General features: G+C 46.4%; 1 long non-coding RNA gene across 1 annotated transcript; it reads left to right on the top strand.

Moving 5' to 3' along the window:
* Positions 1–12,427: 12,427 nt before the first annotated feature.
* Positions 12,428–15,339, top strand: LOC125947533 (uncharacterized). Its single transcript, XR_007468355.1, has 2 exons — positions 12,428–12,597; positions 15,169–15,339. It is a non-coding gene; the product is annotated as an uncharacterized LOC125947533 (long non-coding RNA).
* The last annotated feature ends 118 nt before the right edge of the window (positions 15,340–15,457 follow it).

Below are 15,457 nucleotides of genomic sequence, written 5' to 3' on the forward strand. Positions count from 1 at the left end.
AATACAAGCGAAGCGTCGCGGAGCACTTCACAGTTAGAGAAGAGGAAGATTCCGCAGGCGGCAATTACGGACTCGGCACGTTCCCCCAGATTGGGGTACGTACCACTAACATCTAAGCCATACATCTACATCCGCACGTATTAATTTCTCCTTCTGAAACAATCGCACATTGGAAGGTGCGCGGAAGCAGAGCACACCTGAAAGGTCAGTGAGTGAAGAGACCGAAATATACGTCGCGTTAAAGTGAGTTTTAAATAAGTGATTGGTGACTGATAACTCCCACAGTGTGACGCATTGACGCAGTAGTACACGCAATAGTATGATTTAGTACGGATTTAGATATGTAGGTCCAGCGGGTTAGTCGTGATGCCCACCATCGTGCGACCATCTTGTTAGTCGTGCGACCACCAGCAGCGCTGCACTCGCCGCGCTGTACGCCGGCATCTTCTGCATGGGCGTCACTTCGTACACGAGAGCGACCAGCGGCGGCACCAGGGCGCTGATGGCCGCCGACAAGATGGAGCGCGCGGCCACGAACGAGTGGAAGGTGTTGGGGATGCTGCTCGCGACGCCCGCTATGAGCACCACCGGCACGGTGATGAACACGACGATCCGGCGACCGATGCAGTCGCCCAACGCGCCCGCCAAGGGCAGTGCGGCCATGCAGGAGGCCGAGTGTACGAGCCACGCGACTGCGATCAGCCAGCGCCGGTCGCACACCAGGTTCCACTGGCTCACGATGTTGTTGCCGTGCGCGCTAAGATCGAACTCCCACGACGTGCAGCGCACGATGCGAGCCGCGCTCCCGGCGCCAGGCGGGTCGCGAACGGTGCAGTGGCTGTGCTTTCCACGCTCGTCCACGGGGATGGCGAGCTCTTTCCATTCGGCCACGCTGAGGTTCTCGAAGAGGGCCGGCCGCCTGCACCAGTGGTCCATGACAGTGGCCGTCAGCTTGAAGCTGTTCCGAGTGTAGCGCGAAGGTGCCCGCCGCGAGGGACAGCGTCATTATGATGTGGAACTGGAAGGCGCCCGTTCCGAAGGGAAGCTTTTCTTCGTACCGGTCGGATAGCACGACGGTCTTCTTCGGTGCTGACGCTGGCGGTGCTGAAATGGAAGGCCGACCTTCCTTCGACACAGGCATCGCTGTTGTTGTTGCTGTTGTTGATAATGATTCTGTTCCCTATCTCGTATGTGCCTCCTACCCACTGCGGGGGATTGGCCAAAAAGATGGAATATTCCAGTTTAATTTGAGCATAAAATTCAGAATATCTATGGTATTAGCGCTATATAACGTAGAACTATCGGTTAAAATAAAATCAGTAAGCTCAGATTTAATTAATAATAATTAATTTAAAAGTACACAAGAAGGAAAAATAATTTAGCAGGGCGAGAGCTCAGGCAATCCTCAAACAGATCACTCGACAGGGACTACACGCTCTATTCGTAGACGCCACTAGATACGACAGTGAAGACGCGTCCGCCCTATCGGTAGTGGATGCGAAAGGCAATCTGGTGAGTGCGGCCTCTGTGCGCACCAATTCTGCTTACGAAGCGGAGGAGGCGGCTATCACCCTGGCCATACACAGCGCACATTCTCCCCTCTTTGTCTTCTCGGATTCCCGTACAGCCGTTAGGTCCTTTTCGGCGGCGCGCGTATCGAAACGGGCGAATAGAATTGCGATCAACAAGCTCACTAATTTCGGTCAAATTGGTACGGAAGCATATTTCCACATTTCATGGTTTCCGGCCCACCTGGGAGACTCGATCCAACCGCACGGCTGCAACCCCAACGAACGCGCTCACCGGCTGGTGCCCGATTTCACGACCCGCGCAGCCGTCAACGGCCCTCCTCGTAACGAGGCTTGCATCCAGAAAGACCCATTGTGCACCTTTCACGAAATCGTCTCACACTACCGCTTGGAAAGGAGGTGGTTCCCTCCTCCTCACCCAAAACTAAATAAACCACAAGCTATCACGCTCAGAATGTTACAAACCCGCACGTACCCCACTCCGCCGTCCCTTAGCAGGATAGACCCACACTTCCCGCAGTCGTGCCCAAAATGCGGAGCCGACTCATGCTCTTTCGATCACATGCTCTGGCTGTGCCCAGCCATATCAAACTCTATACGTGCCACAAAGGAACAGTGGGAGGAGTTCCTAAGAAGCGACCACCACCACATCCAACTCCAGGCAGTCCAGAGGACCCACGACATCGCAACGGGATTTCGCCTCCCGGTGCCGTCGTGGGCGGAGCCACCGACTTGACCTGAGGGAGCCTTCGGCTCCGCCTGGCCAGTTTCTCAGGACCAATAAAAGTTTTTGTCACTGTCACTGTCAGGGCATTCAGTTGGATTTTGTAAGAACTTTTTGCACTGCGAAGCAAGCATCCCTCTGGCTGAATCCCAAAGTGGAGGCCCCAAACGAAAGAATAACAGGTAGTCCAGGCCAAGTCTGCGAAAAGGTATATCGAATAATATTTTTCTTGCCGCAGTAAATCGGCGACAAGATAGAAGAAAGTGATGTATTCTGACTTCATTACAAAACGAGTGGAGAGGGGAGGGAACTAAACCCGACCTGGGTGAGTAGAAATTCAGGGAGGGAATGCGGCAACGTAATTTGGTGAGAGAGACCTCAAGTATATTTGTGTTACATGATTTCGCTACGCCAGGGAAATGCCAGGTGCTTATAATCTAGAAAACCATTAAGAACTGGGTTTGATCAGGCTTTCGCAATTGAATGCATTTGAAATCTAGCCACTGTGATGTGTGCTGTCACTGGCAGAACTGGAAGAACTGGGCCGAAAAGTGATTTTTTTTTTTTTTTTTTTTTTTTGCTGTTGCCTCAGGCATCGCATTTGAAGGGATCTCCTTCTTCTGATGATGATGATAATGTTGATGAACGTGCAATGCTTTTCGTATATCCTCCTCCACTTCTTACTAAAATGAAACCTGGAGCCCTATAACGTAAAACTATTCCAATCTGTTTTTATTCCTATCTCCTGACGTCAAATTTACGCAACCGCTGACGCAAGCATCGGGCGGTAACCCGCAGCCTTGTTTGAAACGCCCATTCAAACACACTCCTCTTATATAGGTGGTCAGTTTTTATTTTTATTTTATTTTATTTTATTTTTTGCTTTCAAAGCGAATAGCATTCCCTACATTGCACAGTCTTTTTTATCTAATTGGCCGACAAGAGGCGAGGAGCGCGCTCAAGTGCAGGGGGCCGAGCCAGCATAATGAAAGTAGATAACCCGATGTGGAGTGTAGCGATTGCCTCTGCGATTGGTCCGATTTCCCTTACTTAGCTTGCCATCATCATCATCATCAGCCTATGTTTATGTCCACTGCAGGGCCTCTCCCTGCCACCTCCAATTACCCCTGTTTTGCGCTAGCTGATTCCCAACTTGGGTTAGCCCGGCGCAACTCCAGCGTATGAAATGTAACGAAGAAGTGCCGGTCAATGAAGCATGGTTTGAGATGGCTGGGCGGGATCGTCCGGCATAGGCCGAGATGATTGAAGAGTTCGGCTTCGAAGTTTCAGCGTTGATGGAGTCGTACCCAGCACTCTCCACCCAATGTGAAGGTGTTTATTGACAGGATACGCAAGCAGTGAGAGGTCGAACTCGGTGCGGTAGTCAGAACCCTGCGAGCAGTCAGAACCGGCCCCATGCGTAAAGCGCTGGTGATGCGCCTGACTGACCGGCACTTCTTCGTTACATTTCATACGCTAGAGATGCGCCGGGCTAACCGGAGCTTCTTCTTCGTTACAGTTTAAACGTTAATGAAAACCTTGCAGCCGCATCAGAAAACTTGCTTATGGACTCTTTATAAGGGCGCGTGAAAATCACATATTCGGATCAATTCAGCCTCTCTGAGGCGTCCCCGAAAACTCCTGTGTTGTTTTGGAAGGCTAAACACCGCCAGCCTTACAACTGAAGCGGCTTGTGGAGGGTCATTATTTCTATGCATCTAATAGCTCCAAAAATATTTCATTCCGTCTCCTGGGTCAAAAGCGCATACTCGAATATAATAAATATCAAGACCTCGCATCACTTGCGAATGCAGTGAATGAACGTAAATAACTTATATGTACTTGAAATGTCAAATATTAGCGCTTTCTATTAGGGAAGCTAGCAAAACACGCAAGCTGCGAGCGTGCTCTTGGCAAGCAATTAGGAGCAACATTTCCACATATACGTACATGTGACGGATATGGGGACTGTCGTTAATTTCTATCCACTTGGGAGCTTCCTGATGGATGAGCTTGTCGGTGCACCGCTTGTTAAGAGAGAGACAGGCGCGAAGAGACACACGACCATTAACGAAGGACACCAGACTGTTCGCAGTTGTGCTCTCGTCAACTATACGAAGAGCGTTTAGTGGCGGTCGTCTTCATTTTTGATATTATTATGTTGCGTGGCAGTGACATGCCTTGTGGCAATATCTTTTAAATGTAATGAAGCTCCTAACCACGTACGAAGGCCCTGCGTGACTGTCTACTATAGGCTATCGCGGCCGGTCATACTTTGAGCCTCTGAAGATTAACAGTGTAATAACAGCGCAAAAAAAAAAAAAGCAGAACGTGGCAACACAGACAACGAAGTAGCCGACTATCAACATTCGTTCACTTGAAAAGGCTTTATTGTACGAGAAGACATTGACATAAGTGTCAAAAGGGCACAGCACTGTGCCGTCTGTATACGTGATACACTTCGTTAAAGTGTTGAATATTGTAGTTTGACGGTTTACACGTACGTATACGGGCTATGAGAGACACAGTCACGTAGGCAGAATGGGGGTTTGGGGGTGTTGAAACCCCCTTCCCCAACCCCTGAAATTTTCTTACCAACTCCCCGTTCACACACGTCACACACACACACACCACACACCACACACACACACACACACACACACACACACACACACACACACACACACACACACACACACACACACACACACACACACACACACACACACACACACACACACACACACACACACACACACACACACACACACACACACACACACACACACACACACACACACACACACACACACACACACACACACACACGCACACATATGCGTCGCATCCTAAATTATCCCTTCTGAGTCTATTAGCAAATTGTAGCATAATTCCACACTTCGTGACCTCTGACCTGCAGTATTTCTGCCATCGTGACGACCACCATCATGAAGCTGGCATCGCATCTTGTAACTCTCAATCATTTTACCAATTTTTTTTCCGTACAACCTTATATTGGAACCACCTTCCCGAGGACATCGTAACTATCAATGACAACCAACTCTTTCGTCAAACTTTAAATAGCACTGCATAACTAGGCGAAGTTTCGCGTTACAAGCGCTTACCACTTACGCTTCTGTATTTTTTTTTTCTTGTACTTGCTGACTGATCACAGCTAATATTGTAGAGTTATTGCATATTGTATAGTTATGAGCCTTTTTAATGTCAAACACTAATTTATTGCTGTAATCGTTCTCTTTTCCTTGTTGTTTTGTAACCACTCCCCTCTTTAATGCCACATGACTTTGAAGGTCATAAATAAATAAACATGACATAAATAAATAAATGAATAAATGACAATAAAAGACGCTGCAATGTGCTTTGCCAACGAAAATAAATGTACAACTTGATTTTTGTTAAAGCTGAAGTATTGCAGAGTGCAAATCTGGTGTGCGATTTCTGTGCGCGATTTCCCCCACAAGTGTCACGCCGGTATATACTTAATCGTCTTTCGTTTTATTATTTTGAGATTGGCTTAGCCAGACGACATGAACTTTGCAACGCGCTTCGCTTTCACGAACTCCAAGCGGATCCACTGTAATAGGCGCGACATTCCGGAACACTTGCAGTTGGCACAAGCACAAAAGAGCATCTTTATTTACGAAACGCGAGCCGCTTCGAAAGAAAGCTCAGTGCAGGCACTTCGCAATGTTTCCTGGAAGTTGTGAACATCGAAATGAGTAGCAAATGCAGAAACTGTACATTTTCAGACGTTACACGTGCTCCTTCAAAGTTCGGGAATGTGTTTCCTGGTGATAAAAATAGAAGCGGTCGAACAGCGCCAACTCGGACAAAGTACACAGACAGGACACATGCACTTTATCCATGTATTCTAAATAACCCTCTGTCTCGTCGAGATTATGCAGCGGCCTCCCCACACTTCCTCATTATACCTCTCTTTCACATTCACGCATCGTACTAAAGCAGGAGCGCCTGGGACACCGATGAGAGAGGTGGTGGGAAAGTATGGTTTAGAAGGAGCTCAATAAAACGAGCGGGTACAGACGGATCGACATTCGGGCAAGTTAATACGGATTCGTTACGGAAACAGGGTAGCGCAGCTAGGAACGAAGAAATTAAGAAGACATCGCTAGCTTTCGTGGTGCCTTCTTTCTTGGTCGTCGCGCTACTCTCATTCCATAATGCGACAGACAAGTGTACACGGCAAAGCGCGAGACGTGTGACAGAATTAGGAGATTATAGGGGTGCGACAGGACCGGTATGACCAGGGCAAAGCAGGGGCGTTCGAAGCCAAAGTCGAGCCATCTCAAATTCCGAGTTTGTCCCCAGCAACCACGATCTCTCCTCAGCCACCCACCAGTGCCGAAAGCCTTAAAGGTTTCCCGGCTGTGCCCTTATCTATGCCACATGCCAGAGCGGACTCGACTCCGCTGTTAATATAGGCAATGATACACGTAAGCAACATTTTCTTTTTTTTTTTTTTGCGTCATGCAAGTGCATGCGACCTACATGTGAAAACAGCAGTCGCTTTCCTCATTACCTGTGCATCATTTGTCGAGAAACCTTCGTGGCAGGGGGTGTCACGTGTAAGGTCTAAAATATAAGGCGTGCAATATTATTCACTTCATATTTGTATCCGTTAACCCTTTGTAGTGATCCAGGCACATAGCTAAGACCGAATCACGACGAAGGTGAAGAAGGCAAGACAATATAGGAGAGAGAGACACAAAGATTTTTCACTATTGTATGCGACTATTATCCCTTCAATTTACAAAATTTATCTAAGTTTTTTTTTTTTTCTACTACAGTCCGATGGTCCGTCCTCCATTATGGGTTGAGCCATATCACTTGGGGCAGACTAACCAACGATGAGAATAGGATAAGGAGGCAAAATGAAGACTATGTAGCTTCAACAAAGTAGGAACGTTAGAAACGCCGCTCGACCTTGGATTAGATTTTTAACTGTTCCAAATTCACTATTCTTGGCTGCTTCGACTCAGGAACCGCTACGAGAAGGTTTGCGCTGCCATCAAGGATATTCTAGTCGGCTCAACGCGATTTAAACCCTAAATTGAAACCTTTAAAGTTTTTTTTTTTCATTATTTCCATCAAATTAAGTTTTATTTGTTTAATTTTAATGTTTTCTTTCACTCTTTCATTTCAATAGCGACAGAGAGAAAGACGGATAAATGATTCATTTGAATGAAATCATTCTCTCCAATATATCTCTTGATTCTAACCAACTTCTCCTCCAATTTTTAGTTCTACATTTCTTCGTTTTTATTTTATTTTGAACTACCCGGTCGTTAGCTTTACGGCTTATGTAAAACTGATGAGCATGACATTACGCTTCCCACTAAGAACGCGTACCTACATACCTGTATCAGTTAACCCTTTGCAGTGATCCAGGCACATAGCTAAGACCGAATAACGACGAAGGTGAAGAAGGCAAGACAGTATAGGAGATTCGCGGTAGCGCGAATCGACCGCCGTGGCCTCTTAATTAAAACGTTTGAGACACTGTATCGATTTCATGTGTTAGAGGAAGATGACGAAACTCCAATCGAAGTCTGTTTTGATTACTAACTTGCAGAGTAATTGTAGTTTCTAGAAACAGTATGTAAAAGTTCAGGAGCTCAATGAATTCTTGGCCAATCCCTCAGAGTGGGTACGAGCCATGTTTTAAGGACGTCATCATCGAAGAACATGAATATGCCCATTCACGGGGGCTGTACTCTACCATCCTTAAACAAAAGAAAAGCAACAATTTTCTCCACCTTCCACTATTAATGAGGAATTTACGGCGCTATATATACATTCTTTTGATACACAAGACGACTTGGACACGCGCACTAAACCGGGAGAGTTGCCATATTTCCTACCATTTTTTATCGCTGTTTACAAATTCGTCGCAACGTATGATGTCCGTCTCATCACCTCCGCTAATGCTTGCCCGAATTTGAAGTTATCATTAGGCCGAGGTGAAATATTGAACATGTTGAATAGAGGATCCAACCTTTCGTGCGATCTCTGAAGCTCTCACAAAATACATGACCATCTGTTTGGAAAGAATATAAAATCCCAAAACAGTGGAAAACGGCGAAAATCGTATTGATCCCGAAGCCAGGACAAAAATCTACAGCTTGAAAACCTCAGACCAATCCCGCTGACCTCGTACATTGGGAAACTGGTGGAACACGTGGTCCACGACAGATTGAACAGATACATGGAGAACAGAGAAGCCTTTCCACACACAATGGTGGGCTTGCGCCCGAAGTTAACGACGCAAGACATAATGCTGAGAATTAAACATCGAATAATAGACAGAAACGGCTGCTCCCGAATGGACACCAGGATCTTACTGGGACTATAGATCTAACCAAAGCCTTCGACAATGTGAAACACGAAGCAATGTTGAAGAACCTGGAAAAATTGCGAGTTGGGCGTAAGACCTACGAATATATCAAAGCCTTTCTATCCGACAGAAGAGCAATCTTAACAAGTCGGACGAACTAGAGATGGGAAGCAGAGGTACGCCGCAAGGCTCTGTTTTCTCGCATTTACTCTTGAATGTCGCCATGATAGGCCTCCCAGAAATACTTAATTGCATTGAAGATCTAAATCATAGTCTATACGCCGATGATATTACGCTATGGATAACGGGAAGCAGTGGTGGCCATATTCATGACACACTGCAAAAGGCGATTGATGCGGTGGAAGCATACGTTGGGCCGAGAGGTCTGGGATGCTGTCCGCAGACGTGCTCCAGCAGACGTGATGTTGCTATACCAGCCAACATCACGAGGGAAAAAGAAAACAGAAGTCCCTCTTTGCAAACCAAGGACGACAAATACCGCTAGTTACAAGTATAAAGATCCTCGGTATGCGGATTCAGAACAACAGCTACAATATTGAAACCATCAGACAGTTAGAAAACAGTACATATCCAACGAGGCGTCTTATTTCGCGCATAGCAAATAAACACCACGGTGTGAAAGAAAATAACTTGATCAAACTAATTCAGGCCTACAAGCAAGCTCTGGGTATCCCGGTCTCCACTTCGAACGAACGTTTCGAGGCACTGGGACTCCATAACACCTGGAAGAATTGATAGAAGCTCACACAACTGCATAGATGGAGAGGCTCTCTAAAAGCCAAACCGGAAGACATATTCTAGAATCACTGCGCATCAACTATAGAACCAGAAATGGCATATCAAAACAGATATACCAGCGGATATTAGGAGACATCTATATATCCCTCCATTACCCAAACACATGCATCTTTCGCACAACGACGAACGAGAAAAGAAAGCGCCAAAGCATTAGGAAAAAGGTTTGAAAATTATAAAGACGTGCTCTTTGTAGACGCTGCCGACTACGAACAAGAAGACGCCATGGCTAGGCAGTAGTCAATAATGAAAGAGATGCAAGTGCGTCAGGCACAGTCCTAACAACCACGCCAGAGGTAGGAGATGAGGTAGCCATTGCACTAGCAATGACTTCTTCCAAATGTAATATAACTGTAACTGATTCCAGGACCGGTATATTAACTTACGCTAAAGGACGCATCTCGCCAAAGGCGCAAGAAATCCTCCGGGCTGGTTTCCACGAAGACCGGGTCAGGGGAATACAGATCATCTGGGCACGGGCCCACTCTGGCCTGCCAGGCAACGCAATGCGCATAACGCGGCTCGAGGTTTCGCAGACCGATACGACGTCACCAACACCAACATGGACGCATTCGCAATCCACCGGTCGGGCACAGATAGGCTGGTGTCCTATAAAAAATCACAGATCATTACAGACTACCCGGCATATACCAGATAGTCTGTTACAGATACCCAGCAGCACATTGTCCGTTAAACAAGTGGCAATCGGTGGCTTGGCGGCTAATACAAATCAACACATTCCCCAGCCTACCCAGGCGTATACACAGACATATGTAAGCTCTGTACCAACAAAGCAGACCTTCAACACATAATCTGTGCATGCCCAAAGGAACAATACAATAACAATAACAAGTCAGAAACACAACAACCAACTTTAATAATAACATATCAGGAGCAATGGGAGACCGTGCTGCGCAGCTCGGACCCGGATTTTCAATGCAAGACTAGGCGAAAGGGCTGAAGACGCCGCCGCAACCCAGGGGCTGCCAGCCACCATCTAAAGAGGGGAGGCTTCTTAGTCATTAACCCTTCCTCTAACCACATTTTGGGCAAAATAATGTTATTTCTCTCTCTCTCTCTCTCTCTCTCTCTCTCTCTCTCTGCGTTAGACCAAACTTCAGATGTAAAACCGATTCTGCGTTATACGCTGACAGACCACAACCGACATCAGCGTCGTACTTCGAAGCTCAATCACAGCGAACGATACTTTTTTGACCGCTCTAAACAATGGTTGCCACGTTAGTTCATGGTCAGCTATTCACCCTTTTCGCGGCGTTCCCGTGGGCGCTGCCATGTTTGATCACGTGGTGACGCGTCCATTGGTTGCCTCAACTGCCTCCGTTGCCTCCTTGTTTACAATGGAAGTGTATGACGCCTGCGCGGCTTAGAAAACCTCTGTTTTCGGAGATATCGTAGGCGGTGACTAGGTGGACGACACGAAGCTTTAATCACAGCTTCAGAGAACATGCAAAAGCGCTTTCGGAGCTGATTAAGCTATGTCCAAACGGCGCAAGCAGCGTATATGGTGCTTGTTCTAAAAGCGGGGCTAAACATGTATTCCAAGCTATCCAAGCTTTCCCATTATGAATTCAGTCAGGATTAGTGTGTTTTACTCTTTGTTCTTTATTCGGCAAATATTTTGAAGCAGTGGCTTGTCAGTTTTTGACTCAGTGAGGTTCCTCGGTGGGGCCACTATCTGACTATTTTCTGCCTAATCGCTCGCGGGTGTGTTTAATTCCGATAGATTTGTTCTTGCTGCGCACAAGACTTGAAACGTAGCTGTTTTGTACATTGTAATACATTGTAGCAAATATATATTACAGCTAGTAACTCGCTTACTCTTGTGGACCGTCACGAAATATTCAGCTTCGACCATTCGTGCGGCATCGCTGTAGTCCGTCATATATTGTGCGTATACAGTGCGCATATAGTCAAGTGTGCTCCCATTCACTCATTCTCGATACGTCGGCGATAGAGCGGACGTAAGTTTTCCTTCCATTTGGGACAGATGTGTATAGATAACGTGCCCGAAACAGTAATTACTAAGACAGGAAGCGGCGCTACTCCCACTGTCATTGTTTAACGAATGGTACTCACTCTTGCCGAAGTTCTGGGGATGAAGCCCTTTCTTTGAAGGTTAGCGATACAAGGCTGGCGGATGAGCAAATTTCTGTATCCTCGAGGAAAGCCGTACATCACGAAGTGCCGGTAACACGTTCGGACAGTTGCAGCAGCGGTCCGCGAACTTGGCCACACATATTCATTCTATTCCTTGACATACCAGTCACTATTTTTGCTGCCAACTACTGCACACTTCTTCAATCCACACGATTCAATCTAGCATGATTGGAGCACAGTGTGTTAGCGAAAACTCAGTTGCATTTCCGACAGCTGATCGCACAGAAGCAAGGTAGGAGCGGTAATGGTTTCGTATTCGTTCGCGATCGCTGAGGGGAGGTATGGAGCGTAAAGCCCCTATATTTATAAAAGTAGCGCCATCCACTTCCCTCCTCCTCCGTTCCACTATCGCGCTCGGCGCGACCAGCGCGATCAAGGCGCGATATCGACAGTGGCGCCGCCTGCGTCGGGCCTGCCGTGGCAGACGACAGCTAACGCGCTACCAGAGGAAATCCGAGGAAAACTTCGATCGCGCCCTGCAGAGACGTTTTTGAGGCGCGATTTTGCTTCGTCAGTCAGTAACTGGTCTTAATAATGCCGTTTTGGAAGTAGCAACGCGACGATGCGAGACGGCGCAAATATCAAGTGTGCAACAAGCTTTTGCGCACGCCGGATGGTAAACAAAAACAGCCTTTTGCCCTCGCCTTGTCGGTTGCGGCAACTTAAGGCGCAGCAGCATGCCATCACAACGAAGTTCTTGTCCCTAACACGTTTGATCCGTTTGTGCGTACAGCACTTTCGTCGCACAGGCCCGAGAATGGCAGTCGGAGCGCGCTGGAAAGAAAAAAATATACAAAAGGCCGTGACTGCTGCGACCCGGTCGCAGCAAACAAAAGGTGCCCAAAACGTTTGGTGCGACCCATGACGTCACGTCCGCTATAACCAATGATGTCACGTCCGTTTATTTTCATGGCGGCTGTTTTTCGGGGCCGGTCGCGTTGTGAAGCGGTCCGTATTCCGTGCCTTCTTACAGAGTAAGTAATCCATTTTTCCACTCTATATGCATGTAATAAAAGGTTGGGGCTGTCAGCTGCTTGATGTGTTGCCGTCAGTTATCTTGCGCGCATATTTTGCCTCGTGGCCGCGTCAAATTGCAGCCGGCCCGTGGAATGGGCCGTGGCATCCCATATAAAGCTATAAAGCTGATCCTCCGTCAGGATCGTTAGTACGTGTACAGAACCATCCAGTAGTGTGGTTCAGTGAATGATGCGTGAAAAAACGAGGACGCAAGAAAATCCTGGCATGGTGAGCTGTTCCGCCAGATCGTGTTGAATCGCGTTTTTGCGCGAGATGGTCGAACAGCTTTGCTACTGCTTTTCTACAGCTTTGCTGCATTTCATTTAATCACCACCTGCATTCTTTTTAATAAGACAAATGGCATTACTGCGCGAAAGAGCGTCTCGGAAGTTTCCCAACAACAGCCAATGCCGCCGTGCCTGTTGCATGCACGCTTACCAGCTACACGCTGTCCTGATGCAGTTGGAACGATTATGACGCAGTATCAGCCTGCTACTGCGGGCTGCAGGATCACGGTGACAATACAATTAAAATAACTAAAGAAATTAATGTAGTAAGTGTGGTGTTCAAACGTTGCCAAGCGTGATAAGCGGACCTGCCTCGTAAGATGCGTTGAATGAATCGGCTTTCTAAAGTCAGCTTCGCCGCAGTAGACGTGTTACGCGGTGAAGCTTACCCAAAAATTATTGCAGTGAAGCATACCAAAAGTGAAAAGGGGCCGCTATCACGGGACATGTATATGTTCCTTAACTATGTACGCGCGCACTCGCCTTCGCCCATCACATTACGCGCGCCCAGGAGCGTAATAAGTGTATTGGCAGGTGTACTCACATATATGAAAACTGCCAAGAAAAGCTGGTTAAGGCAAGCTCTCTTGTCGAAACGTTTGCACCAGCCTGTTCGACCACTGTTATATCACCGCAGTTTGTGTATTGCGGTGAAGCATACCGATAGTGGGTAGGGGTCACGCGAATCGGGAGTGTAGGGTTTCAGCCAGCGACGAACCCTACCAGTCTCAACGTTCTAGTCTCAACAAAGCTCATTTTTGCGCCAGGATGACGTTTCGACAACTTTTGTTGGCTATTGGTGATGACACAACTCTTTTACAGATAACATTCTCTAAGCCTTTTGAAATGACAGGGAGCACTGACACCGGCCGATAATTTGACATGTCATTTCTGTCCCCTGATTTAAACAGTGCAGTCAGCTTCGCCTGTTGCATTTTTGTAGGGTATACGCCAAGTAGACAAGCAAACATTGAATACGTGGGTGAAAACAGGCACTTTGCTTTGTTGTGTACCTGTCATACTGCTATTAAATTTTCCTTTCCTTTTAAAGTGCTTACGTACATCACATCGCAAGGAGTCACTGTGTAATTAGTGACCTTGTCATGTTAAAAAACCAGGCTCTACTCAAGAGAGGTTGGGGTTAAGTACCTGTGAAATTTTTTTAGAGGGGTAGTTTTCTGAGAAGAAATCAGATGCCAGAAACAGACCTGTGGTATCCAGGGTTTGAGTATTTAACAGTGGAAAGGATACAAAATACATTATATTTCTTGTCTGAAACCAACAAGTAAGTGAAATATGTAATATATTAAATAGCGTCCATGGAGCAACTGCAAGCTGTGCACACCTAGACCCAAAATGCGCTTCTCTTGCTCCAGTCCATGCAGGCTGTCAGCTGCTTTGTTGAAGCCTCTGGTACATTCTCAGTGGTGCAGTAATTTTTGTCGGCATTTTGCTCAAGTGTGCCCTAGACATAATTGAGTGATTTGCAGTTGCAACTGGACTGCAGCCTCAGCTTGGGAGACCAGTGGTAGGGCACATTTTGTAAAACTAAGCTACACATGGCATTACCAGTTTGAGCAGAGACCTGTTTATATATGTGTCATCTTTAGCATCTAGATTTTTTACCATGAATTCAGAAAAATCTCCAGCACATTGAGTCCCTAGATTTGAAATGCTGTATAAGTTGTCTTCTTGTTCATTGCGGTTGCGCTTAACTTCTGTCCAAATAGGAGAGCACTTCTGCATAGCACATCAAGGACCATTCTTATTAACATGCCTTCCTTTTATTTATCTTACCTACAATCAAGAGCACACGTATATAGCACATGAATGTGCTGTGCTTGAACTTGACTTACATTGCCATGTTTAGTAGCACAGTGCTCATAGTTGGTGTTGGTTCATTCAAGCTAAGCATTACTACAACCTTTAACTGTAGGTATTATGGTGTGAGAGCAGAGAAATGGATATGCAAAGACAGTTGGGCACGTTAAGACATCTTTTTGTGTGTGAAAAGGTGAAAGATACACAAAATGGGATAGAACACGTCCACTTTCATCTTTTCTCACAACAACAAAAAAAAAAAAAAGTCGGAGGAATAAGGTTCCTTCACTGTGCCATAGAAACTATATGTTTGCTCTCAAATGTAATTCTGATTCGTTGGATTTGTTCTTGTGCTGTTTTTCTTGAGTGTGCTTTACTTTTCACACGTCAACGTTTCAAACTCGTTTTTATTTTTGACAGACTGAACATCCCACGTCTTGGTTTGACTTCCTGGTACAGGATACTTGCAGTTGGCATGGAGTGGTGAAGCAGCATGGTGTACTTTTATTAAAAGCACAGATTTCACCAGTATAGAAGCAGTTCATCAAAAAAAAAAACATGTGTGCTGAAAATAAAGTGTTCCTACCCACATTCCTCAGTGTCTAATTATGCTTGTATCCCTGTGTTCTCTTCAGCAAAACCACTTATATGGGGAATTGATTGTGATAAGTGCTTGTGAAAGTTTTCAGGAAGAGCTTTGGACCCTTTT

This window comes from Dermacentor silvarum, chromosome 8 (genome assembly GCF_013339745.2).
Source record: "Dermacentor silvarum isolate Dsil-2018 chromosome 8, BIME_Dsil_1.4, whole genome shotgun sequence".
Lineage (NCBI taxonomy): Eukaryota > Metazoa > Arthropoda > Arachnida > Ixodida > Ixodidae > Dermacentor > Dermacentor silvarum.